This window comes from Taeniopygia guttata, chromosome Z (genome assembly GCF_048771995.1).
Source record: "Taeniopygia guttata chromosome Z, bTaeGut7.mat, whole genome shotgun sequence".
Taxonomy (NCBI): Eukaryota; Metazoa; Chordata; class Aves; order Passeriformes; family Estrildidae; genus Taeniopygia; species Taeniopygia guttata.
In genome coordinates, this window is record NC_133063.1 from 61,629,611 (window position 1) to 61,649,139 (window position 19,529).

At 36.2% G+C, this 19,529-nt stretch overlaps 1 long non-coding RNA gene across 2 annotated transcripts in view; it reads right to left on the bottom strand.

Annotated features, from left to right (window-relative positions):
* LOC115491225 (uncharacterized) overlaps positions 1-1,726 on the bottom strand; it is a 33,903-nt gene extending 32,177 nt beyond the window's left edge. The window contains exon 1 of one of the 2 annotated variants that reach the window (XR_012053028.1): positions 1,646-1,726. This is a non-coding gene — a long non-coding RNA (uncharacterized lncRNA). The remainder of the gene's footprint in view (positions 1-1,645) is intronic. The other variant, XR_012053027.1, reaches the window with a different exon arrangement.
* Positions 1,727-19,529: the final 17,803 nt, after the last annotated feature.

Here is a 19,529-nt window from a genome sequence, read left to right on the forward strand (position 1 = left end):
CATATTTTTTATTACTCAGGGAATTGACAGACTGTCCTGGGGTGACATTATGATGCTTGTATCCCCAGTTACGTGTTCTGTTTATGCTGGGTACTATGTTCTGTGCCTTCAAGGCTGGCTCTGAGAGCAAAGGCGGGGAGAAGAAGAAGCACAGAGTTTGTTATCAGCTTGCACTCACTCCTCCCCAGTCTGCTGGACACAGAACTCCACTGTGCTGTCTGGGCACGGACAGGGCAGAATGAAGCACTCCTTTGCTTTTTAGTTAGTTTAGCTAGCCGAGGCAGCCCAAGTTTTCCCTGGACTGGTTTCCTTTCCCTTTTCTTGGATCCGCTGGAGCCTGCTCCGGACTGGAGCCGGGAGCCCGGCGCGCTGGCGCTCAGCGGCTCACCGGGGCTGCTCTGGGCAGCAGCAGCCTTGCCCAGCGCCGGGGCACCGGTAACAGACACCGCCCCCAGAGAGACTTTCGCCATGTGCATTGGCTTTCTGTGGAGAGAAAACCTTTTGGAGGTTTTCTCCCACATTTGCCCTAAACCAGGACACAGACATAATTGTTCTGGGAAAATCAAATATCTCTGTTGGGGAAATTTAAAGAACAACAAAACAAGAACATCACCTGGTTTTGAAGGTGCTTCCAATAGGACAAGCCTCTGATGGAACAAGTCTCTCCATCTGAGTCTGCATGTGTGTCATGTATTTTAATTACTGTGCTGATAGCTCCAAAAGGAGATTCAAACCACTTAAGATTTGAGTCTCCCTATCCTAACATCCTAGGCCATGTTGTATGAGCAACCTGGTCTGCCGAGTGTCCCTGCCTATGGCAGGAGAGTTGAAACTAGATGATATTTAAGGTCCCTTACAATCCACGCCATTCTTTGATTCTGAAACAGTTCTGTGACTGTTAAATTAATCAGTCTGCTCTCCCAAAATTATGCTACTTATTATAATGTAATAATTATATTACCGATAATGTAAACTTCATTATCTCTTTCTGATAAATTATAGCACGGCTAAAGATAGTTTCCCACAATATCAAGTGTTGTGGCCAATTCTGAAAATGTTTGTGCTTTTTCAAAGAATTATTAAAGATGAGTTTTCTTCTTTCTGGTCTATTTTCCATATATCCACAATGGCAGTGGATGCTCTTACAGGGTTAATTTTCTTAGCTTTTGGCTTTAAATTCATGGAACACATTGTGTCCAGCCTTAATATTTTACACTGTAAGCCATATCATCTTTTATCTCCTTATTTATAGTGAAACTCATATTAATTTCTCAATAGCAGCTGGCACAGCAGGAGAGACAAGGCATTGATCTTCCAATTTATCCACTACTCTTACATATCCTGAGGTCGATGCAGTCTAGGGAGATTGATGTGCTCTGGCATCAGTACAGTGGGTGTGTGTTTCTCATGCATAAAAATCAACAACAGGAAACCAAAATGTGACAATTGATAGTAATATCGAAAACCTCTGTAATAAAAATAACAGGACAGTCTTCAATAATGTAATGGAATATTGGGTATTCCATAATGGAAAATCAGCCATGCAAGAGTTTGTGTATATAGGTTTGTGAGACTACATTTGCAACAGCTAGGTAAGAATTCACACTTTCACATGCACAACATGTATATGTGTGTTTTCTCTCACCTTACAATATGAGTCACAGGGCTTCACTTTAAATTGTGACTTGTATTTTCATGCATGCAGCCTGATAGGGACAGACATCTGAAGGATCAGAAAAAGAAAAAACATTCTTATCATTGCACATTGTTTGCAGTTGCAGAACAGACTTTGAGAGATCCTGCTGTATCATCCCGAAGATTTATCTTTTTAGAAATAAATCAATCAGTGATGTTATGAGTTATGAATAATAGGTGACTCCTACTCTCCAATACTAGTTCTGTCTCCCATCTCTGGTTATATTAAGTAAAAGAGGGAAGAAACCTAGACATCTAAGGTTTACTCTATGTGCAATCTACTGTAGGCAGGTTATAGGACTTGGTAGACAAAACTTTAAACCTAAACATTATCACATTTCTCTGCTGTGTGTATCTTAACATGCTGTCCTACTCAAATGAAGCACTATCTATCTAAAATTTGGTTGTCTAAGGTGTGCAGTAGTGGAGCTGACTCTTTAAGGAACTTAAAGTAGCAATCACTGCATGACTCCACACTATGAAAACTACAGGTAAAATTTTAGCATGTATTTCTAATTATGCAACATACAGGAAATTGTTACAGTCAATGCAACATTCATTGTCTTTTCTCATATGTGGCATTTGATGGTGCAGGTAATTTCTTTTTCTGCTTTGTTTGCTATCTTTCAATTACCCAGAAAAACAGTAAGAAAATAGTAAGAGTTCCACCACAGTGCTAGAGCTTTCTGTCTCCACATCATGACCCAGACAGGGGGACCTGGAAGACACTGAGATTTTGGTATCAAAACTAGCCCTCCAGCTGGTGATTAAATATAAGAGAGAGAGAGAAAGAAATATGCTCCGTGACATGGCCTGTGTATAAGGCGACATATTAAGACTAAAAAATCCACATTAAAGACAGAGCTATTTCATGTGATACAAAGGTAGGATTGCAAACACAGAGACAGACTGTTCATTTTGAAGCACCATCCACTGCTAGCAGTGTTCAGGTACATATTACTTATGAAATTAAAATTACTCTCTTTCCCTATGGGTCTTAAGACATCAAAAGGATGGGAGGAATATGGTATATTTCTACCAGGCACTTTAAAAGCTATGGAAGAAAAACTCTTCTACTACTCAGGATGTCCTCTGGTATCTCTGTTATGGAGGAGCAGACTCACTGCCTTTAACAGTCCATGATGTAGTGTTTGCATAAAAGATGCCATGTGACCTGTTGAGCTTTATGTAGTAATCCTGCTGTTTTTAAAAAAGCTCACCATTTTAATGACCATAATAAACAGAATATCTTACTTAAAACTCACAGCAAAAGGCCATGGGGGGCTTTAAAGTATAGCACAGAAATTACAAGAATCTACTGTGAGCTATTTTTCTATTTTAAAGTTTTTTCTGACAATGAAGACCCTTTATTCTTAGAAATTCAGATTACAATAAAGAATCCCTGCTTTTGAAGTGTATTTGTGAAGAAAGGATAAGAAGCATCTGAAAATTTACTCAAATGTAGGAATGTGCTTAGGTTGGGGTTTTGTCAAGTTTTTTAAAATATTTGAATATATTATTACATATTTGCTTTGTCTGTGAATGAAACAGGAGATGCTGATAAAATAAAAAAGGCTCTTCTTGTAGTATTTCTGGACATAAACAGTAATAGAGATCCTAGAGATTTAACAGGTGAGACTGCTTTTATGATATTTCCTTCTCAATTTTTAAAATCTATTTTATTATATTTTATGCAGTTCAATAACATCCTGGGTGCTTTAGGCACAGGTGAGATAAATAGTGCATAAACCTCACTAAAATGGCTTCTGTCCCAAGGTGCTTACAATCTGAGTTCATGCAGTGGCAAGAAGAAAGAGAATAACAAAATGGAATAAAAGTGGAAAAGACATAGACTGGATAATTTTGACTGTGTACCAGTTCAAGAAGGCATGCATGCTTCACAGAAGTTTTCTGTGAGCCCAGAACTTGTTCTGAAAAATATTTTACAGGTTTTGAGGGAAAAACAAAGTAAAAAAACCCTTCGCATTTTGTTTAAGTTTGCTTTCCGGTATCTGTGTACTTTCATCCTTATAGTGATAAACCTCTGAGCCTAAGAGGACATTCAGAATTACCTGGGCAGCCTTTGTAAGGAAACTCCTGCATCACTGAAACTAGTCATCTCATTTGACACACGAGTTTTTTAGGAGTGCTCACAAACACCTTGGAATTAATAAGATTTTCTACAGAAAGGCTGAAATATTCCTCTCATAGACAGAAAATACCTCTGTTTACCATATAGATCAGTAGTAATAAATACACTTAGACTCTTCTTATTTATTTTTTCCATTCTATATTTGCACCATTTCTCTGACCATTCCATTAATGTTAATTACCCTGTAAATAGGGAAGTAGTATACATGGTGCAATGCCATTAGTATTTCTTTGTGCTCATGAAGATTACACCTAGTGAGATCAAACTGCTAGCACATAGCTGACAGCATACATATAATTAATATGCAAATGCTTTTTCCACACCTCTGACACTGTCAACTTACTGTTCTAGTTCCTACTGCCATTCAGTTCTTCCCTTACAATGCTCTTATCAGCCTCTATCTTTGTCATTTTCTTCCAGCTGAATGCCATTAATGAATTTCTCCAGCAATTACTTTTTTTTTGTGTGAATTCATTACTGAAAATCTTAAGATAAAATTTGTCCTAAGATTCTTGAATAATTCCCCAAGTAACATCTCATCTGTAAAATGGTGTACTGTATTTTGAAGAATATTTCAACAAATATGTTCAACTTTTGCAAGTCCCAAATGACATTAGGTAATGACAAACATGACCTACATGAAAATATGTAACTGTAAAAAACTAAACTCACATATTTTCCTTTTTTTTTTTTGTTTAACCAATAATTTTCTAAAGCAGACACAACAACTTTGCATTCTTGCATTCTGAAACAGGAAAGAAAAAAAATCTCTTATTAATACCACCACATCCCACGTCAAGGCTGCTCCTTGTGTGCCATTTCATGTGCCACGTCATGTGCCATGTCAAGGCAGCTCCTTATGTAATAAGAGCCAGGTGCAGGGAATTTTGATAGTAAACCTTGGGGAATTAGTTTAGAATGACAGGACAGGCTCTTTTATATACAATATATGTAAATACATATACATATACATGTGCATATATATATTTACCAATTGTTTTCCCTGCAGGAAAGAGGTGGGTGGTTCTGTCAAAACTAGGGAGAAACCTATAACTGTATTATAAAAATATTTTAGTGCAACTTTTATTTTTTGCCAGCAAAGAAATAGCAGGAAAGAGATTGTTTTCTTTTCAAAGCTTATTTTTCCTTTCCAGAATAAGAATTTTTCAAATCTTCTGCCCCCCTACCTCTCTGGACCCCTGCTTTGTCTTATTATACAACTCAGATGTTTTCACATAGCACCTCTCTAGGATGTTTGAAGTTTGGCCTGGCTACTCCTGTCCTCCTCCAGAGCATTTAATTCAAAGTGCTTTTTTATAAAAGTGTACAAATGTGTGTGTATATGTGTGTTATTATCCAGCTGATAATATACTGTCAACTACAAAGAATTAAATTTCAGTCTGTATTAGTAGGAAATGGGAAAATAGCAAGGTGTGGGGACATTGGGCAAATATGTAGCACTGTTCCTGATGCCATGCAACTGCACCACTAAGAAGGAGGAAGGATTCTCAGGAAGGTATTGCAAGGAACACCAGGGACACCAGGATGCCAGGTGCAAGGGGCTAGCCCTAGCGACACCTTGTCCTTGCAGTGCCCCAACATTTCCAGAGAACAATGCTGCTCAGTTGTTTTAAAGACTTGGACCTAGCTTATTACAGCTGGTCACTCAGACAAACTGTAAAAGAGAGTAGAGTTCTAAAATAAGTAAAAGTATCAAAAAGTTATGTTGACAGCAGTAATGGCAGCAAAATGGATAAAAATAGGATGAAACATAGCTTGCTGTGCATTTTGGAAAACAGCTGACTGCTGTACTGGGGCACTATTGAATTTCTGTGGTAATGTCTCCTTTCTTGGCACAGACCAAAGAGGACCAAGTATGTAGGTTTTTAAATTGGATGCAATAGATAATTAATGAATTTTCTATTTTACCAAGTAGGGGTCCTTGTACTGCACTCCTCACTGCACCATATGATCACCTACAACGGTGCACTAGACAATGACAACATAATGACATCTGCTGTTTTTCCACCTGCCTATTCACTAACTTAGAAAACATTTTGGACTGGATGCACTGCACTGCATGAACTTGCTTTGAGAGAAATATGTGTATATAAATATAATAAAATAGACACATTTATTGATAGTTTTGAATTCTGAAAAGAAAACTGATGAGCTATATTTGTAGTGCTTGTATTTCTCAAGAGTTCTGATTCCAAGATTTTTGGGCTAAATCCTGAGAGACTTGCAATACATCATATTGTAGAAGGAATAAAAGGAAGCTCTTTCTGGGTGAAACAAACACTGAACTATATAGCAGGTTTGTGGCCAAGGTATTGCTCCTGTTGTTGTCCCTAAAAGCAGGATTTATAACCATGATCCAGAAAAAAAGTTTTAACTTGAGAAAAAAAGCACAGGTGAAAGAGATTCAGACTGCTTGTGAGAGTAGGCTCAGTGTAAGCCACCAGTGTGTGCCCAGTAGCCAGGAGGGCAAGTCCCATCTCAGCATGCACCACACATAGCATGATCAGCCAGCCAAAGATGGGATCATCCTGCTGGATTGAGCTGTGGCACAGCCTCACCCCAAGTCCTGTGTGTGGTGCTGGACGCCAGACTTTAAAAAGGATGTGAAGGTCCCTGAATACATTCAGAGAAGCAGAACAAAGCTGGTGGAAGAGCTGGAAGGCACATCCTGTGAGGACTCAGAGTTTGCCTGGCTTGGAGAAAAGGAAGCTGAGGAGTCAACTGCTGCTCCATACAGCTTCCTGACAAGGGAAGTGGTGACGGAGGTGCTGATCATTTTTCCCTGGGATTTGGAGATTAGATAGAATTTCTTCATCCAGAGGTCAAACCCTGAAACAGGCCTGTCAGAGACTTTGTTAATGCTCCATGCCTGCAAGTGCCTTAAAAGGAAAGTTTTGGTCAATGGCCTCAAAATATTTTGTGTATTGGTCAGCCTTTGAAGTGTTTGGGCAGTTAAACTAAGTGATCACTGTAGGTCCCTTACAACTGTGTCTACTTTATTCCAAATAAATGTTTGTAAAAGCTGCTGAAACAAATGAAACCAAAAAGTGTTTTTTTCTGACATTGCAGCCACTTCAGAAAACTTTGCTATATTTCCAGTGGAGATGCTCTCTTCTGGGACTTCAGCCAGCATCCCTTCACAGACTTCAAAATGTTGTAGCTGGGGTGAGATCACTTGGGTCTTGAAAACCTTCAGACTCATGAATACCACAAACTCTCTGGGCAGCTCATTCCACTCCAGTGCTAAATGATTCTCACAGGGATTTTGATTTCTGTTACCTTTCCCCAGCTTGAATCGTTCTAGTTTCAAAAGATGTTCCTGTCTCTCATTCCCTGATCAGGAAGTGTTAGAAAGAGACTGGCCCCATCACCTCTATGACCTCCCCATAGGCACTTTAGTGTGCTCTCTGGCACACCAACACCTCCTCTGCTCCACAGTGAACCAGCCCCAGCCCCACAGACTCTCCTTGACTCTCCTGAGCCTTTCTTTGTTTATACACTTTCCAGCCTGGGATCCCAGCAGGATGCAGTGCCCAGATGAGGTCTGATGGATGCTGAGCAGAGGGGATTCGGTTTTCTTCCAATACCTTTGACACACCATTTACTCCTTTTTATTCTTCTTTAAAACTGTATTTTCTATCAAGGATGTGAGCAAGGAGTCCCCTACATTTATGTATAACTTTCAGTTATCCACAGGCAGCATCTTTTCCCACCACTGCTTCCCATCTGTTGATGTTAGTTTCATGCACTACTGTCAATCACCTTAGTGTCTCCTACCTACCTAGCACTCACCTAGTGTCTCCTACCTGCTCAGCAAAATTTATCATAACATTATTTCTTTAGTTATTTAAACTATTGGCACGAGTAATTGCTGCAGCCTGGTAACTGATAAGTTATTACATTTCACTTGCTCAATAGAACATAATTGAAATAATATAAATACAGTAATATAAGACAACAATGAGGCAGTAGGTCATGAAGTGAAGCAGTAGAGCAAGGTAAAGCATTTTAGCCTAAAGAATGCTGTGTGAAGACTTGTGCTGATTACAGAGTCCTCTGGACCAAGCCCCCAGTTTTACAAATTGGAATATGGCTTCTACACTATGGATACTTCTTGACATAGCTTTGGCAAGTGAGCTGTGCTAAAAACAGACATAATTTTCAGTTTTACTTTGTAATACTGAGCACCCTGAGGAAATCAGTATGCTCATCAGCAAAATGGGAAAAGTAATATTTATCCACCTGTGACAACTGCATCATGACCCAAGGATCAAAGTGCTATGCATAACTAAGTATTTTTAGTATTACTACTTTGATGTGTAAATCACTGACACAATTGGCTGTAACTGTCTTTGAAGTTGTTCTGAAAAATTATACCGTATTTCTCTTCAGCAGTAATTTAATTTGTGAATTAGTGACATGACAGACCATAAGAATCTATTTGGAAACCTTCCAATTGATTTTCTCAATGTGTCTGTGAACATGCACTTAGTGTTCAGTAGGCAGCAAATGTCTTCAAATTATTATTACTGATTGCATCATTTTCTCAGTGAACGAGTTTGTGTAATTTTAAATCTTATTTTTGTTAATATGAATAATTTTATGATCTGGTTCAATTATCATAAATTATATTTATAAAACCAAAGTTGCTAATCATTTAACCTAGCTACTCCTACCTTCAGACTGGTTTAGTAAGGATGCAGTTTTCCTTAGAAATAGGCAGATGTGCTACAGGCAGGCCAGATGACTTCTGAAGCCTACATTTCATTAGAGAATAGAGTTGGTAATCCACAGATCATCTAGTGAATTTAATTGGTCAAACAGCCATACATCATCTTTCAATAAGAGAATTCAAAAAGAAACATGATGTCCTTGTTTTGCCACTCCCATATAACCCCTTTCTCTGTGCGCATGTGTTTCAGAGTGTTGCATAAAAGAGTTAAAATGCTGTGTTAAATGAAAACTTTTGACACTCATTAATCAATAAATATTGTGAATCCAATGCTATAATTGAAAAAAATGTATTTCAAATAAGTTTCAATTTTGCAGACTCATACTTACACAAAGCTTTTTAAAGATCAAATAACAAGTCAAAGAAAAAGGAGAACTCATATTTCATCATAGTTTCATAAAGAAAAACTTGGAGATTATGGCACTTCAGGGCTGTTTATGATGTTCAAGACACTTTGAAAATGAAATTAATTTCTATAGGATTACCCATGTTAGGTTATATGACCAAGTAATTTGAAAAATTACCAGAATTTTGTTCAGTAAGAATGAAGAGTTAGACTATATTTTTCAAAATTTTTGCTGTTATTTAAAATACAAAACTGGCCATGCTTTAAATGAATGCTACAAAACACAATATTTTGGACTGTTAAATCTTCTTTAACACTATAACACTATTGTATACTACTACAAAAAAAAATGGCTTCTAGTTTGTAAGGATATATTTAAAGCATTGCTCAGTCAAACAAATGTCAGAGTCAAAAATAAAAATAAATTTGTTTTCTTTCATTCTAGATTACATCTTGTCTTTCCATGCAGAAATATAGTTTTACAAACGCTGCTTCAGATGAAAGGGTAAGAAGACATAAATAGCCAAAAATCTCTTTTCCTTACTTTAGCTGCTTTAAAACTACAGTATTTGTGATTTGCTAACTGCTGAGCCAATTGTCTCCATCAGGGTTTATTTTACAGTTCCTATCAGATTTTTAACACAATCATTATGACAGTTTGGCATCATATACAGAAAAAAAATAAGTGTTTGTTACGTTGTAACAAACATAATTTTAACCTAGAGATTCATAACTGAGATTTCAATAGAAAAATTCATTTTTTGACTTCAGAAATCCAAATTCTTCAGTGGTAGTTTAATACCAACATTTTATTTTTCTCCATTTAAAACAAAACAAAACCAAAAAAAAAAGAAAAACCCCAAAAAACGAATTCTGCAGTTCCTAGAATGAATACTTCATTTACTTCATTTCCTGATTGTGTTGAGACATCTGGTCAGTTGTCTGCTGAAAATATTTTTTTAAATACGCAGGAGTGCTGTTATCTGAGGAGATAAGAACTGTCATACAAAATAGGCAAGGTACAAAATACAACAGAAAGACTATACTCATTGTCTGCTACTGAGAAATTAGTGGCAAAAAGGACGTTCTAATTATCTAATCTATCATTCTGTCAATGATTTTTCTTAACTTTTCCAATGTTTTGAGACATTTGAGATAATTCAGGTTTATTTTCCATCACAGTGAAATGCTATGGCTAAACACTCCTGTATCTTCCACTATATATTCAATTATGTAACATTACCCTACTATTTTTAATAGTACACTAGGTTATTCTAGCCTACATTTCTCTTTGATTTTGCAATGTTCAGCCCATGAGAAATTAAAATACTTATGCAGGTAGGTATTTTTAAATCAAGAGTGGTACAAAAATGTGGAAAGTATCCACAAAATGGTAGTTCTATTTTAAAATGTTGAATAATTCCATTTCAGTGTCTATTTGACTACCTGCAGTATCTAGAGGACGTGGAAGTGCAACAGTTCAGGCAGAGGGAATGCTATGCTTTATAATGAGTGACATAAACCACACAATTATTTGAGGTTATAGAGAAGAAGGTGGACACTATAGTACTTATAGTACTTGAAATACCACCGTAATGGTAAGACACTGTACTTCAGACAGAATGTAACTGCCCAGATAACACAGAAGAAAATAATTGCATTTGATTTGAAGAAACTGTGATACTCTGAGGTGTACCCCCTTAATCCTAGATGGAACATGCTTGAGAAAACTGTTAAGGAATATGTTCAATTTGAGGGAAATTCTTTTGATACAAGCATATTTTGGTAGGATTTTTGGAAAAGAGCACAACTGGCAGTAGCTCTCAGTGACCCTGGCAAGTTTGTCATGCATTTGTGATTCTATTCTGCTCATTGAGGACCAGGAATTCTAAACCTATGACTGTCAACCCTGCACATAAAATTTTATGTGATGACTTTTGCTTTTTAACATCTGTTGGGAAATCACTATTGAAAAAAAATTATACTTAATCCCTTTTAAGATTTGTCTACACTTCTGCAGAAGACGTGTTTCTTCTGTTGACTCTTCCCTTGCCAGACACATCTCTGGAGGCTATCATATCACAATCATCTCTGTTATGGTAGAAGGATTACTTCTGTAGAATCAATTGCTTTCTCTCTTGTTTGTCATATTTCCAATCATTCACCTGAGGACATAACGGAGGAGATTTCATAAGTGCTAAGATTGTACTGTAAATTATACTTAATGTCTCTGGTAATCGAACCATGGGCTTTCATCTATACATCATTGAATGAGATTATGTTTCACTGAATGCATTTAGAATTTTAGGAGTACAGAATTTAATAGCTTTAGGTTTATTTAGAAATTAAGGCAGAGTTACATTCCTGATAAAGTTAGATTTTTTAAAGTGAACTTAATAATATTATGCTTAACACAGACAGGATAGAGTGTAGTTTTATTCCAAAAATATCAGAACACACTAAATCACATATCATTTTCACTGAACTATTGTCTTTCTAGTCACATTTAAATTTTTTGAAAAAAGGTTAATTTGTTGACCTCAACTTTGTTTAATTGCTAGTAATGCATTTTTTGCTAATTAAGCATGCTTTCTCAACAATTCCAGGAGGAAAAAATAAAGTCTTTAAGGTTCCTTGCAATCCAGTGTCCTGGGGATGTAGGCTTCTAATTCTTTCATTTTAATCTACCAATTATATGCATTATATCAATAAATCTGTCATAAAGAATCTATCGTTTCAGCAACCCTTCACCTGCCATTGCTTTAAATCCTATTAAAATACACAAGGCAGTATCTTTCCTTAAAAGTGTCAAAAGGAAGAGCTGACTAAAACATTACCAGCATTTTCCTGGTGATGAGACCTTAAAATCTCCGATCTCAGTTGTCCATGCATAATAGTAAATATAATATTGAGAAAGAACAGAGTTACTTCACTCAATAAATATGTTTTATCTCTTAGATATGATTTGCCATTTTTAACTTTCAGTCCTTTGCTTTTAAACATTTATAATGGTCTTAAAATTTAGCTCTACTCAATTATAAAAGAGTTCTCCTCGTATTTTGCAGCTGCATCTCAGTAAATAATCTGCACAAACTCAGCCTATTAAAGTGATAGAAAAGAGTGCATTAGAATTTCCTTCTATGAATTTGTTGTTTATGGAGAAAGTTTTGACATCCTAAAATTGCAGTAGAGGTTTATATCTTTCTGAAACAGTGTGATTTATTAACTAAGACCTTTATGGTGACATAGTCTGCACCAGAATTTAATTCTCTGTATGACACAGTGTAGCTTTCATGTACCAATACAATCTCTGAACACAAAGTTGGAAATGAGAATGAGTGCTTTTCTTTATGGCAACAAACCAAGGTAATATTTACTTGTTTCTTTTAATATTTTTCTTCTTCTGCATCATTTTAGTATTAAAAAATTTGTTTGAGGAATAGTGAGGAAAAAAATCTTATAATTAATAGTTCTTTTACTTCCCACAATATTAAATGAAACAAAAAGCTCTGTTCACCTGAAAATATTAAATTCAGAAAAATGGAGAAAAATATTTTCCTTTCTATATTTTATACAGTATCAACTGCATAAAATGATCATGTGAATCACCAGAATATGGTATTGTATGGTTATACTTTTCTGTGGAACTATTACACAACGTAAGTGGAAATGCATACTCTTCTCAAAATTCCTTACTTTTTTCCTGTTTCATCTGATAGTTTTTTACAAGAAGATCTTTTTGATTGTTTTGATTTAAAGTGCATATAAGTTACCAATGTATAAAAATTCATTCAAATCTATCTGTATTATCCTAGATGAGATTTTTTTCCTAAATTTCAGGTCTGAAAAGAAGTCAAGAGAAACTAAATGCAAATCTAATTGCATACAAATTTTCCCTTTTATAAAGCCCACAGGCAAATAAAAGTTGCCCTTTTTATGAAGCAGAGCCCAGTCTCTAATCAGGCTAGAAAAAAAGACAACTCTGATTTATGTTATATATAGACTGTAACACAATAATACTACCAAATTTTTGTCAGGCAATTAAACTTTATGCCAAGCTAATTCAATTTTATTGCTGTTTTAATAAGTCTTACAAAAAAACCCTGAAATCTGTTCTCTTCAGTAAATCACAAGTTTCACAAAGCATTCCCTTACTCAGACTCCTTGTTCTGCTATTTTGATATATGAAATATCCAGCAAAAAATTTTCAGGGTCATAAATCTAGAGTGATAAAATTAATCTTATTGCTGAAGAGAAATAAATATTTTATTGCAATTTTATGAGCTTTTGTTCCCTTTTCACTTGCAAGTAGGCATTGTTTAGTGGCACAAAGATATTTAGCTGCTAAAAAATGTATTAGAAACAGTACAGCAGTAATAGAATTCATATCTACAAAGCTGTACACTTCTCAGAATGAAGGTCCAAGAATATCTGAAGGAAATCTTAAAATATAATACTGTCAATAACAGTATTACACTGATTATTTTTCTTACATTTTAAACTCCAGGAATAATTTTAATCCTATTAGTAATTTTAAAATTGAATTTTTCTGAAATTGTACCTGGAAAATAGCTATGCAGTCTAATTTACTGCATTTGAATGAAATGTGCAGAAATCAGAAATGCTAATCTAATTCTTCATTTTCTTTCCATTTTTTTCTTAGAACCACAAGGAAATTTTAAGATTGGAGATGTTCATTACATGATTATACCTTTCTCTGATGGTATAAGCATTTGCAGAAATGATTCAGTCTATACAAGTCTGCCACAACATACACTGCATTCAAATCCTTGTTATCTGATATATAATGAACAGATTGTCACAATTAAGAAATGGATGGGGGAGAAAGGAATGTACAGGTAGGAATTTCCATCAGAGTACAAACAAATGGAGAGGGAGCAAGTGTTTAGTGCTTAGTGTTGCACAGAGGGAATTAATTTCTTCAAGTGCTGCAGATAAGTAAAGTATGATAATTTTCTGCTGTGTTGCACAGACATTCACAAATATCGAAAATGATTTTAAAAGCTTCATTACAATTTGGCAAATATTATGTGAAGTTTACATAGACTGATTTTTCCAAGGCCCTGAAACACAGAGTTAGTTAATCCAGTGATTTAGTATGGCATTAAAAAAATGCAGATCAACAAATTAAAAAGATAGTGTGGCCAAATCTGAAGAGATAACCTATAATGTATTAACAAGACATTGTCACCAGAAAAATTTATCTCCCTCGGAAATGCACAGAAACACTATGAAGCATCATAGATCCAGAGCATTCACAGTTTTGGGACTTTTTCTTCACTAATTTTTTTATTTCTTTTTTTTTTTTTTTCTTTTAATGGTACTAAGTAAGTTTGTTACTTTTTCTGTGAAGACATGGTACTTTTTAGTAAACACTGCTGATGTTTAAATTTGGACTACATGAAAAATATTCATTTTTCATAGTTACTAAATGGAATGCAAGATTACTAATTCACAGCTGAAGTGGCAAATCTTCAGTCCAAGAAGGATGTACAACTGCAAGTAGAAGCCACTAGAAGGACAGCTTTGCCTATAGCCCAGTTCAGCTGCTTTCATATCAAATGCATGGAGCATGGACAACAAAGAGAAGAAGCTGGAAGTCATCATGCAGCAAGGAAGTTATGATCTTGTTGCCATTACTGAAAGTTGGTGAGATGAATCCCATGACTGGGATGCAGCTACCAATGGCTGTAGGTTGTTTATAAGAGGCAGTGGGAAGAGGGGTGGAGGGTTTCCCCCCTACATCATTGTGTGGATCAGATTTGAAGAGCTGCCTCTGAAGAAGAGGCAGCTTTATACCTTTATAAGAGGTAGAAATCTGGACCCTGGGAACTACCATACTGTCAGCCTCCCCTCTGTGCCAGGAATGATCCTGGAACAGATCCTCCTAGAAGCTGTACTAAGGCAGAAGAACAAGGCGATGCAGGACACTCAGCGTGACATCTCTAACAACATCTTTGTCTCTAAAGTAGAGTGAAATGGATTTGATGGGTGGACTGTTATATGGATAAGTGGGTGGATGGTCACATCTAGATGGTAGTGCTCAATGGCTCAAAGTCCAGTCCTGAGCTATTCTCTTCTTAGCAGTCTTATCTACCTGTTTGTTTTTCTGGTTTTAAGTTGCACAACTTTTAAGCACATGAGCATCTCCATGATTTATGGTCAGACTCATTTCTCTACCCATTCAGTGATTTCCTGACACATTACAGCAGCCCAGACGTGTTTGCCCCTGGAATAAGACCAACTGGTCTTCTTCCATTGCTGCAGCCACCCCCACAGGGCATTGGCCCCCATTAAGGAGTCAATATAGAGTATAGGCTGCTTTTCTCCTTCAGCACTCTCTAGGGCTTGTTGGATGGCTCTCACTTCTGCAAATTGGCTTAAGTTGCCTTCCCCTTCATTAGCCTCAAGGACTCATCATGTGGGACTCCATGCAGAAGCTTTCCACCACTGATAATTTCCTACTATGTGGCAGGATCCATCAGTAAATAGAGCATAGCCTCTTTTGTTGTCTGCTAACTCATTATATGGCTGTGCTTCTTCGGTATGAGTCATCTTCTCAGGCAATGATTCAAAATTTATGGCTTCTCTCCAGTCCACAATCTCTTTTAGGATTCCTGGGAAAATAGGTTTTCCCATTTGGGTTAATTGTGTAGTCATTGTTACCCATTTACTCCACATAGCACTGGTTGCATCGTGTATTGAGGGGATGTTCCCTTTGAACATCCAGTGTAGCACAGGCACTTATGGTGCCCAGAGGAGATACACTTCTGTCTCAACAACTTCTGAGGCTCCTAATATCTTTTCTCAGTTGGAATATAGTGGGCTTCTGATCCTCAATAACTCCAGTTCCAAAACCCTAATGGTCTACCTCAGGTTTCTCCTAATGTTCTTTGCCAGGGGCTCCAGTGTAGAGTATACTTTGCATGTCAGGCTCTGTCTGAACAGGCCAACAAACTGCTACTGCTTCTTGAAGTAGCAAGAAGCTGATTCCTGTTTGATCTGCTCAAAGGCCTGTTGTTGCTCAGGTGCCACAATTGAAGTGATTATTCTTCCAGGTCGCTCAATAGAGGAAGGGCCCACAATCTGGTTATAGCCTGGAATGTATTTTCCAGAGCCCCACAAAGCCTAAAAAAACCCTTATGTTTCCTTTTTCTTAGGTGGTGGAGACATAGTTGCTATTTTGTTAACCACTTTTCTCTACGTGGCCATTGTGGAAGGGGCATTCTCTGGATCTTTAGGGACTCTGTTACTTTTTAGATCACTGTAGATGATTTTCCAGCACTTCCAATTCTCTCAAGTACTGGATACCTTCATCTGCAGTGGTCCGCTTCCCTGGAGGGTTCATAGGATCTTCATTAAATAGATATCTTGCCCTCACAGTTGAGAGAAGCCATCTCCAGAGGCTGCAAATTGGTCCTTCCTCCCAAGCCCTCTTTCAAGAAAGCTGGGCACAAACTATTACAAGAGCATGTAAAGAGGACAAGGGGGAAATAGCTTCAAGCTAAAAGAGAGCAGGTTTAGACTAGATACTAGAAATAAATTCTTTACTGTGGGAGTGATAAGGCAATGACACAGGTTACCCAGAGAAGTTGTGAACACCCCATCCCTGGAAGTGTTCAAGGCCAGGTTAGATAGAGCTCCGGGCAACTTGGTCTAGTGGAACTGGGGCAGAGAGGGGGGTTAGATTGTGTTTAAGGTGGACGATCCTTAATCCCAGGTTGTTTTGTGATTCTATGATTTTCTTTTAAATCTCAGGATTAGTAGTAATAGGAGTAGTAAAATTTAGCAAACTTCAATAATACTTCTTTTTCTCGTAGTCTCAAGCATGTATTTACCCTATTCTATTTTTGCATTAATTTCTCCAGGCTTAAACCTCAATCATACTATGTATTTTCATTGAAAACCTACAGCAGCTGTCCTTTCTGCATCTTGCAGCTTTGCTTTTCTTGGGGTGATTGTGGACGTATTTTGTTTTTTTAATTTTTCCCTCCATGGTTACAGGGAAATTCTTACATGCAGAAGAAACAGGCATTTCTAAGACAAAATTGTACTGACATTTTAAGCAATCATTTATGATAGAAATAGCACAGAAGACAGAACATGGGAAAATATGTTATGGAAAACAATAGGGCAACCATGGGGCAACCATATTTTATGGAGTGAAATAAAAAGGATTAGAGCATAATTATGCTGCTGGTATATGGCACATAAAGTCAAAGCAATTATTACTCTTCGTAGTCCTTTTAAGCCTGAAGATTAAGAGAATTTGGCAATTTTTTGGCTTTCTGGTTTCTGAAAAACAAGGGGCAGTTCTTTTCCATCGGTAAATGTAACAACTTTCCCTAATGCATGTGAAATATTTAACAGTTTAGAAAGTATGACAGAGCTAGTTATGTATTAATATTTTTCAGCAGATCAGAGTGCTACTATAATTTATTCTAAGTCTACTTCATCATTTCTAGCCTGCAGCTTCTTTAGTAATGAGAATACTAAGGAAAACAAAGGATTTCCTGTAGTGTTTATCTGACTATGTCAAATTAGAATATTACCTGCAGTTGTCTTCAGTAAGTATGTGAGTTAGCTTGACACTTTAACTTAGTTATTAAATGACATGATTTTAAAGTCTAGGTAAGTTAATAAAAAAAGCTTTACAAGAGTTTATGTAATTTTTTTTAGTAGTATAACCACCCATTTTTACACTGTCCACAGAAAAAAGGCATATTTGTGTTTCACAGTCCCAGCCCCTGTTAGTCCATGTGCCAGACAGCAACAAGTACAGTAAGACAGTTCAGGTTCTCAGCTGTCAAATCAGGCAAAATTCTCCAATGGGTCCCATGTATGAAGTCAGGAGTTACTGCTTCCTAGAAATAGGTATTGAGAGCTAATTAGGGATGTGTTTATCCTGCCTTTTTAAGGGAGTAGGCATCTTGTAAACATTTTTGCATTATTTTTACAACTTGATTCATCTAGAAATTTCCAAATGCACCCGGATCTGCACAAACAAACAAAAGCATGAAGGTAAAAAAGGGCACATAAATGTTAAACTATGCGCTTTTTTTTTTTTTTTTTAATTCTTCTTTATTTTCTTCCTCTGAAACTCATTGTGAAGGCCTTCCAAAGAAAACAGACACCTCATTTCTGGTACACACTGGTACACATAGAGAGGAAGAGTTAAAATGCTTAAATTAACCTTCTTTATTTTTCCTCCCCTGTGCCCCAGGCTACTCCCATGATACAACATAGTGCAAGATTTGCATTATTAAAGAGGAATTTTTTGAGACATGAATGGAGATTCTTCTGTTGAACAAGCTGTACAGCATTACAAAATCTACAGGTTCTCAAACTGGAGTTTGCTGAAGTGGTAGAACATTCTATTCTGTTAGTTTCTATCACACAGTGAATTGCATTGCACCTCATCAGACATTAAAGATGAACAGTATTTTTCCAGAATATGACCAGATACAGGGAATATCATTGTTATTAAAAAAAAAAAAAAAAAGAACTCCATCTGCGGTGAATTTTCCATAAATCATTTTATATAAGATATCCTTCAAAACACTAGTCTAACTTAGGTAATGAATGGCCACAGTAAGAATCTCAGCTCTGAATGAATGCATAATTCCCACCACAAATAAACTGCTGACTACTGGCGTTGTACCAATCAAAAATTATTAGGAAATTTTATGGCAACAAATCCTGTCATAAAAAAATTACAATGTTTTTTATTTGAAACAGTATTTCCTTAAAAACACATTTAAAGCATTTTTTTAAAACCCTCTCTACAAGACTTAACATGTCCAGTGTGAGTTTCACAGCAAATTTTGCAATAAACTGCAAAAATACCTTCTTAGATAAGCTGAGTTTGACTTCTACATTCAACAATAGGGATTTAATGGTAACCAGGAACAATTTTTTTTCATTAGGGAGATTAATGCTTTAATCTCCCTAATGAAAAAATCACATCCAGCTGTGTATTTCAGTTTATATAAATATTTCAAAAAAATCCCCAAACTTTTAAAATATTTTATTTGTTAAGGGAACTGCAGCATCACTGTTTAAAGAATCATCTTAATTTTATATTTTCATTAAATTTTTAATAGAGGTTTATATAACTCACTTTGAAAGAAGACTTTCTATAATTCACTGTGAAAGAGGACTTGCAATATACTTTTGCTAAGTATCTATCCCTTTACTGAAAATACTTTTAGCAAACACAAGCTAAGAAGGAATGTATTATCTGAAAGAGAATGAGTCAGGAATATGTATTTTTTTTCATCAGACACTCTTTAACAATTTTTTTTTATTGGAGGAATTATTTTCATCAGCTTTTCTTCTCTACAGCTAAAGTGACACTGGTGGACAGAGGGCACTTGAGACCTGTAAAACCAATTTCAAGATTTTTAAGTTAAATATAAATTAACTGAATAAAATACTATTTTCATTTTAAAATGTTCATGAATGTTTGAAGCAAAAAAGAATTTGCAATATTATGCCCTTGTCTGACAATTTTATTTATTTATTTATTTATTTATTGTTATTTTTCCTGTCATGAACCATTA